Genomic DNA, 8,097 nt, shown 5'->3' on the forward strand with positions numbered 1-8,097 from the left:
CAGTGTTGAATGAGATCTTCAGTTTCTTGGCAATTGCTTGGAAGGAATATACTTCATTTTTCAGAACAAGAATAGACTGACGAGTTTCAGAAGAAAGTTCTTTGTTTCTGGCCATTTTGAGCCTGTAATCGAACCCACAAATGCTGATGCTCCAGATACTCAACTTGTCTAAAGAAGGCCAGGTGTATTGCTTCTTTAATTAACAGTTTTCAGCTGTGCTAACATAATTGCAAAAGGGTTTTCAAATGATCAGTTAGCCTTTTAAAATTATAAACTTGGATTAGCTAAAACAACGTGCCATTGGAACACAGGAGTGATGGTTGCTGATAATGGGTCTCCTTACGCCTATATAGATATTCTGTTAAAAATCTGCCGTTTCCAACTACAATAGTCATTTACAACATTAACAATGTCTACCCTGTATTTCTGATCAATTTTATGTTCTTTTAATGGCCATTTTTTTTACTCTGTTATTATCTATGCATTGTAATTTTAATCATTCTACCTACATGTACATATTACCTCAATTACCTCGACTAACCTGTGCCCCAGCACATTGACTCTGAACAGGTACCCCCTGTATATAGCCTCACTATTGTTATTTTACTGCTTCCCTTTAATTATTTGTTACGTTCATTTCTTATTCTTATTTTTTTTTCAAGTATTTTTTTATTTAATATATATTTTTTTTACATAGTTGGTTAGGGCTTGTAAATAAGCATTTCACTGTAAGTTCTACACCTGTTGTATTCGGCACATGAGACATACAATTTGATTTGATTTGATAAACAGTACCAGACAAAAGTTTGGAAGCACCTACTCATTCAAGGGTTTTTCTTTATTTTATTATTTTCTACATTGTAGAATAGTAGTGAAGACATAAAAACTAATAAATAAATAAATGCTTCACAGAGTTCTTGTTACAGATAAATCTCAACATGAACTGTTCAGAGGAGACTGCATGAATCAGGCCTTCATGGTCGAATTGCTGAAAAGAAACCACTACTTTAGGACACCAATAAAAAGAAGAGACTTGCTTGGTTCAAGAAACACAAGCAATGGACATTAGACCAGTGGAAATCTGTCCTTTGTCTGATTAGTCCACATTTGAGGTTTTCAGTTCCAACCGCCTTGTCTTTGAGAGATGCAGAGTAGGTGAACGGATGATCTCTGCATGTGTGGTTCCCACCGTGAAGTATGGAGGAGGAGGTGTGATGGTGTGGGGGTGCTTTGCTGGTGACACTGTGTGTGATTGAATAAGAATTCAAGGCACACTTAACCAGCATGGCTACCATAGCATTCTGCAGCGAATCACCATCCCATCTGGTTTGTGCTTATTGGGACTATCATTTGTTTTTCAACAGGACAAGGAACAAAAACACAACTCTGACGTCGACAGAGATGGCCGCCTCGCTTAGTGTTCTTAAGAAACTATGCTGTATTTTTTTTTTTATGTATAATTTCTTACACTGTTACCCCAGGAAATATTAAGTCTTATTACATACAGCCAGGAGGAACTATTAGATATAAGAGCAACGTCCACTTACCAACATCATGACCAGGAATACGACTTTCCCGAAGTGGATCCTCTGTTTGGTCCAGTACAATGTATTGGATCCCAGCAGGCGACCCAAAACAATGGCGCCGCAGAAGGGTCAGACGGAGCTGTCTTCTGGTCAGGCTCCGTAGACGGGCACATCGCCCACCGCTCCTGAGTATGCCAATGTCCAGTCTCTTGACAACAAGGTAGACGAAATCCGAGCGTGGGTTGCCTTCCAGAGAGACATCAGAGATTGCAACATTCTCTGTTTTACGGAAACATGGCTCACTCGGGATACATTATCATATCGGTACAGCCACCTGGTTTCTTCATGCATCTTGCCGACAGAAACAAACATAACTCTGGTAAGAAGAAGGGCGCGGGTGTATGCCTTATTATTAACGAGTCGTGGTGTGATCATAACAACTGTCACGACTTCTGCCGAAGGTGGCTCCCCTGCCTGTTCGGGCAGTGCTCGGCGGTCGTCGTCGCCGTCCTACTAGCCGCTACCGATCCCTTTTTCGTTTGTCTGTTGGTTTTGTCTTATTAGTTTCACCTGTGTGTATTCTGGTTTAATTAGCTTCCCTATATGTAGTAGTTTGACCCGCCCTTGTTTTGTGGGGGATTGTCTTAATGTTACGTGTGTGCATGTTAGGTAGTGGTGTATTTTCTTTTCTTTACTTGACACCCTGTGGTTTTTGGGTTGTCTTGTATAGTGTCCTGCACCCTGTATTTTGTTGGGCTTATTATTTTGTTGTGCAAGAGTAAAGCACTTCAACTCAGTTACTCTCTCTCTCTGCGTCTGATTCCTGCACCCACCTAGTCCCGAGTGACAACAACATACAGGAACTCTAGTCCTTTTGTTCACCTGACCTAGAATTCCTTACAATGAAATGCCGACCGCATTATCTACCAAGACAATTATCTTCGATTATAATCACAGTCATGTATATTCCCCCCCAAGCAGACACCTCGACAGCCCTGAAAGAACTTCACTCTATGTAAACTGGAAACCACATATCCCGAGGCTGCATTTATTGTAGCTGGGGATTTTAACAAGGCTAATCTGAAAACAAGGCTCCCTAAATATTATCAGCATATGGAATGTGCCGGGCTGGGAAAATCCTGGATCATTGTTACTCTAATTTCCGCAAGGCATACAAAGCCCTCCCTCGCCCTCCTTTCGGCAAATTTGACCATGACTCCATTTTGTTGCTCCCAGCCTATAGACCGAAACTAAAACAGGAAATGCCCGTGCTTAGGTCTGTTCAATGCTGGTCCGACCAATCTGATTCCACGCTCCAAGATTGCTTCGATCACGTGAACTGGGATATGTTCCGGATAGCGTCGAACAACAACATTGATGAATACGCTGCCTCGGTGAGCGAGTTTATTAGCAAGTGCATCGGTGATGTTGTACCCATGGCGACTATTAAAACCTTCCCCAACCGGAAACCGTGGATTGACGTAACATTCACGCAAAACTGAAAGCGTGAACCACTGCTTTTATTCAGGGAAAGACAACCGGAAACATGACCGAATACAAACAATGTAGCTATTCTCTCTGCAAGGCAATCAAACAAGCTAAGCGTCAGTGTAGAGATAAAGTAGAGTCACAATTCAATGGCTCAGACACGAGAGGTATGTGGCAGGGTCTACAGTCAATCACGACTACAAAAAGAAAACCAGCCCCGTTGCGGACCCCGATGCCTTGCTCCCAGACAAACTAAACAGCTTCTTTGCTCACTTTGAGGACAATACAGTGCCACCGACACGGCCCACTACCAAAACCTGCGGACTCTCCTTCACCGCAGCCAACGTGAGTAAAACATTTAAACGTGTTAACCCTCGCAAGGCTGCCAGCTCAGACGACATCCTTAGCAGCGTCCTCAGAGCATGCGCAGACAAGCTGGCTGTTGTGTTTATGGACATATTCAATCAATCCTTATCCCAGTCTACTGTTCCCACATGCTTCAAGAGGGGCAGCATTGTTCCTGTTACCAAGAAAGCTAAAGTAACAGAATTAAATGACTATCGCCCCATAGCACTCACTTCTGTCATCATGAAGTGCTTTGAGAGACTAGTCAAGGATCATATCACCTCTACCCTACCTGACACCCTAGACTCACTCCAATTTGCTTACCGCCCAAATAGGTCCACAGACGACACAATCACAATCACACTGCACACTGCCCTAATCCATCTGGAGGAATACCTATGTAAGAATGCTGTTCATCGACTACAGCTCAGCATTTAACACCATAGTATCCTCCAAACTCCCAGTAATCTCCTGGTTCTCGACCCCACCCTGTGCAACTGGGTCCTGGACTTTCTGACGAGATGCCCCCAGGAGGTGAGGGTAGGAAAAAACATCTCCACCCCGCTGATCCTCAACACTGGTGTCCCACAAGGGTGCGTTCTCAGCCCTGTCCTGTACTCCCTGTTCACCCATGACTGCATGGTCATGCACGCTTCAAACTCAATCATCAAGTTTGCAGACAACACTACAGTGGTAGGCTTGATTACCATCAACGACAAGACGGCCTACAGGGAGGAGGTGAGGGCCCCCGGAGTGTGGTGTCAGGAAAATAACCTCACACTCAATGTCAACAAAACAAAGGAGATGATTGTGGATTTCAGGAAACAGCAGAGGGAGCACCCCGATATCCACATCGACAGGACAGTAGTGGAGAAGGTGGAAAGTTTTTAAGTTCCTCAGTGTACACATCACGGACAAACTGAAATGGTCCAACCACACAGACAGCGTGGTGAAGAAGGCGCATTAGCGCCTCTTCATCCTCCGGAGGCTGAAGACATTTGTCTTGTCACCAACAACACTCACAAACTTTTACAGATGCACAATCGGGAGCATCCTGTCGGGCTGTATCATCACCTAGCACGCAACTGCTCCGCCCACAACCGTAAGGCTCTCCAGAGGGTAGTGAGGTCTGCACAACGCATCACCTGGGGCAAACTACCTGCCCTCTAGGACACCTACACCACCCGATGTCATAGGAAGGTCAAAAAGATCATCAAGGACAAGAACCACCCGAGCCACTGCCTGTTCACCCCACTATCATCCAGAAGGCAAGGTCAGCACAGGTGCATCAAACCTGGGACCAAGAGACTGAAAGAAAACTTATATCTCAAGGCCATCAGACTGTTAAACAGCCATCACTAACATTGAGTAGCTGGTGCCAACATACTGACTCAAATCTCTAGCCTCTTAATAATACAAAAATTGATGTAATACATGTATCACTGGCCACTTTAAACTATGCCACATTGTTTACATACCCTACAGGCGGCAGGGTAGCCCAATGCTAGTGGTTAGAGCATTGGACTAGTAACCGAAAGGTTGCAAGTTCGAATGCCCGAGCTGACAAGGTACAAATCTGTCGTTCTGCCCCTGAACAGGCAGTTAACCCACTGTTCCTAGGCCGTCATTGAAAATAAGAATTTGTTCTTAACTGACTTGCCTAGTTAAATAAAGGTAAAATAAATAAAAAAAACTAATCTCATATGTATATACTGTACTCTATACCATCTGCATCTTGCTTATGCCGTTCGGCCATCGCTCATCCATATATTTTTATGTACATATTCTTATTCATTCCTTTACACTTGTGTGTATAAGGTAGTTGTTGTGAAATTGTTAGAAGCACAAGCATTTCGCTACACTCGCATTAACATCTGCCAACCATGTGTAGGTGACCATTAACATTTGATTTGATTTGTACGGTCTATTTTACCAAGGAGAGTAATGGAGTGCTGCATGAGATGACCTGGCCTCCACAATCCCCCAACCTCAACCCAATTGAGATGGTGTGGGATGAGTTGGACTGCAGAGTGAAGGAAAAGCAGCCAACAACTCCTTCAAGACTGTTGGAAAATCATTCCTCATGAATCTGGGTGAGAGAATGCCAAGAATGTGCAATGCTGTCATACAGTTGAAGTCGGAAGTTTACATACACTTAGGTTGGAGACATCAACTTGTTTTTAAACCACTCCACAAATTCCTTGTTAACAACCTATAGTTTTGGCAAATCGGTTAGGACATCTACTTTGTGCATGACACAACAAATTTTTACAACAATTGTTTACAGACAGATTATTTCACGTATAATTAATTCACTGTATCACAATTCCAGTGGGTCAGAAGTTTACATACACTAAGTTGACTGTGCCTTTAAAAAGCTTGGAAAATTCCAGAAAATGATGTCATGGCTTTAGAAGCTTCTGATAGGCTAATTGACATCATCTGAGTCAATTGGAGGTGTACCTGTGGATGTATTTCAAGGCCTACCTTCAAGCTCAGTGCCTCTTTGCTTGACATCATGGGAAAAACAAAAGAAATCAGCCAAATCAGCCAAAAATTGTAGGCCTCCACAAGTCTGGTTCATCCTTGGGAGCAATTTCCAAATGCTTGAAGGTACCACATTCATCTGTACAAACAATAGGACGCAAGTATAAACACCATGGGACCACACAGCCGTCATACCGCTCAGGAAGGAGACGCATTCTGTCTACTAGAGATGAACGTACTTTGGTGCGAAAAGTGCACATCAATCCCAGAACAACAGCAAAGGACCTTGTGAAGATGCTGGAGGAAACAGGTACAAAAGTATCTATATCCACAGTAAAACTAGGCCTACAAAACTGACTCAGTTACACCAGCTCTGTCGGGAGAAATGGGCCAAAATTCACCCAACTTATTGTAGGAAGCTTGTGGAAGGCTACCCGAAACATTTGACCCAAGTTAAAAAATGTAAAGGCAGTGCTACCAAATACTAATCTAGGTTGTGCAATTTTCTGACCCACTGGGAATGTGATGAAAGAAATAAAAGCTGAAATAAATCATTCTCTCTACTATTATTCTGACATTTAAAATGAAGTGGTGGTCCTAATTCACCTAAAACAGGGAATTTTTTCTAGGATTAAATGTCAGGAATTGTGAAAAACGGAGTTTAAATGTATTTGGCTAAGGTGTAGAAGTGGCTTCCGTCTGGCCAATCTACCAAAAAGGCCTGATTGGTGGAGTTCTTGGGGACTTTCAATGCTGCAGAAAATGTTTGGTACCCTTCACCAGATCTGTGCCTCGACACAATTCTGTCTGGGAGCTCTACGGAGAATTCCTACGACCTCATGCCTTGATTTTTGCTCTGACATGCACTGTCAACTGTGAGCCTTATATAGATAGGTGTGTGCTTTTCCAAATTATGTCCAATCAGTTTAATTTACCACAGGTGGACTCCAATCAAGGTGTGGAAACATCTCAAGTATGATCAATGGAAACAGGATTCACCTGAGCTCAATTTCAGGTATCATAAACAAAGAGTCTGAATACTTATCTTTTTTATTAATTTGCAAAAATGTCTTAAAAGCGTTTTTCGCTTTGTCGGTATGTAGATTGATGGCATTTTTTTATTTAATCAATTTTAGAATAAGGCTGTAATGCAACAAAATGTGAAAAAAGTTAAGGAGTCTGAATACTTCCTGAATGCACTGTATATCTTCTTATATTATTCTGTAGGCTACTGACCTATTGATAGCTTCCTCCGGCATCTCACCATACATCTGTCTGTAGTTATTGAACTCAACCTGCAAGAGGTTTGTTTGTTGTGATTGAGTGGCAGGGAAACGGCTGTGGGCATGAATCGGAAACCCAGGATGAATGGAGATATCCGTACCATGCTGAGAGGCCGTAGTGCAGCATTCAATGTCTTCAGAATGAGCTCAGATGTCGCACAACGTGTACAAGGCAAGCAGGTAGCCTTGTACACGTAGCTCAAACTTAAATTGATCATTTAGACTCACAACACAGACTATCTCAGACTACAAAGGAAAATCCAGCTGTGTGGTGCCCACTGAAGTCTCCCTCCAGATGAGCTTAACACATTCTATACTTTCATTGAAGCGGATAATACCGAGGCATTCAGGAAGACTCTCACTGCTCTCTGGACAACCAGGTGCTTTCGCTCTCCGAGGCTGAAATGAGGAAAACTCTCAGAAGAGTGAATACTCACAAAACCGCCGGCCCAGATGGCATCCCTGGCCGCGTCCTCAGAGTGTGTGCTGGCCAGTTGGTGGGCGTCTTCTCTGACATCTTCAAACTGTCCCTGCCCCAGGCTGTAGTACCCACCTGCTTCAAGGAGATCACCATCGTCCCAGTGCCCAAGAAAAACAAGGGGACATGCATGCCCAAATGACTGTTGCCCTGTCACACTCACCCCGGTCATCATGAAGTGCTTAGAGAGGCTGGTTATGGCCCACATTAAGGCCAGCATGCAAGGCACACTGGACCTACTCCAATTCACCTACCACTCTAACAGATCTCTATTCACATCTGGACAAGAGGAACATCAATGTGAGAATTCTGTTCATTGACTACAGTTGAGCATTCAACACTATTGTGACATCCAGGCTCGACACCAAGCTCAGAACCCTGTGTCTGGACACCACCCTCTGCAACTAGATCCTGGACTTCCTCATGGGCAGATCACAGGCTTTGAGGACTGGCAATATCACCTCCTCCACACGGTCTCTTAACACAGGGG

At 43.5% G+C, this 8,097-nt stretch overlaps 1 protein-coding gene across 2 annotated transcripts in view; it reads left to right on the top strand.

The window, feature by feature from the left end:
- The window catches only part of nyap2b (neuronal tyrosine-phosphorylated phosphoinositide-3-kinase adaptor 2b), a 59,857-nt gene that overhangs the window by 1,761 nt on the left and 49,999 nt on the right, over positions 1 to 8,097 (top strand). The window lies entirely within an intron of this gene.

Source organism: Oncorhynchus keta, chromosome 23 (assembly GCF_023373465.1).
Source record: "Oncorhynchus keta strain PuntledgeMale-10-30-2019 chromosome 23, Oket_V2, whole genome shotgun sequence".
Taxonomy (NCBI): Eukaryota; Metazoa; Chordata; class Actinopteri; order Salmoniformes; family Salmonidae; genus Oncorhynchus; species Oncorhynchus keta.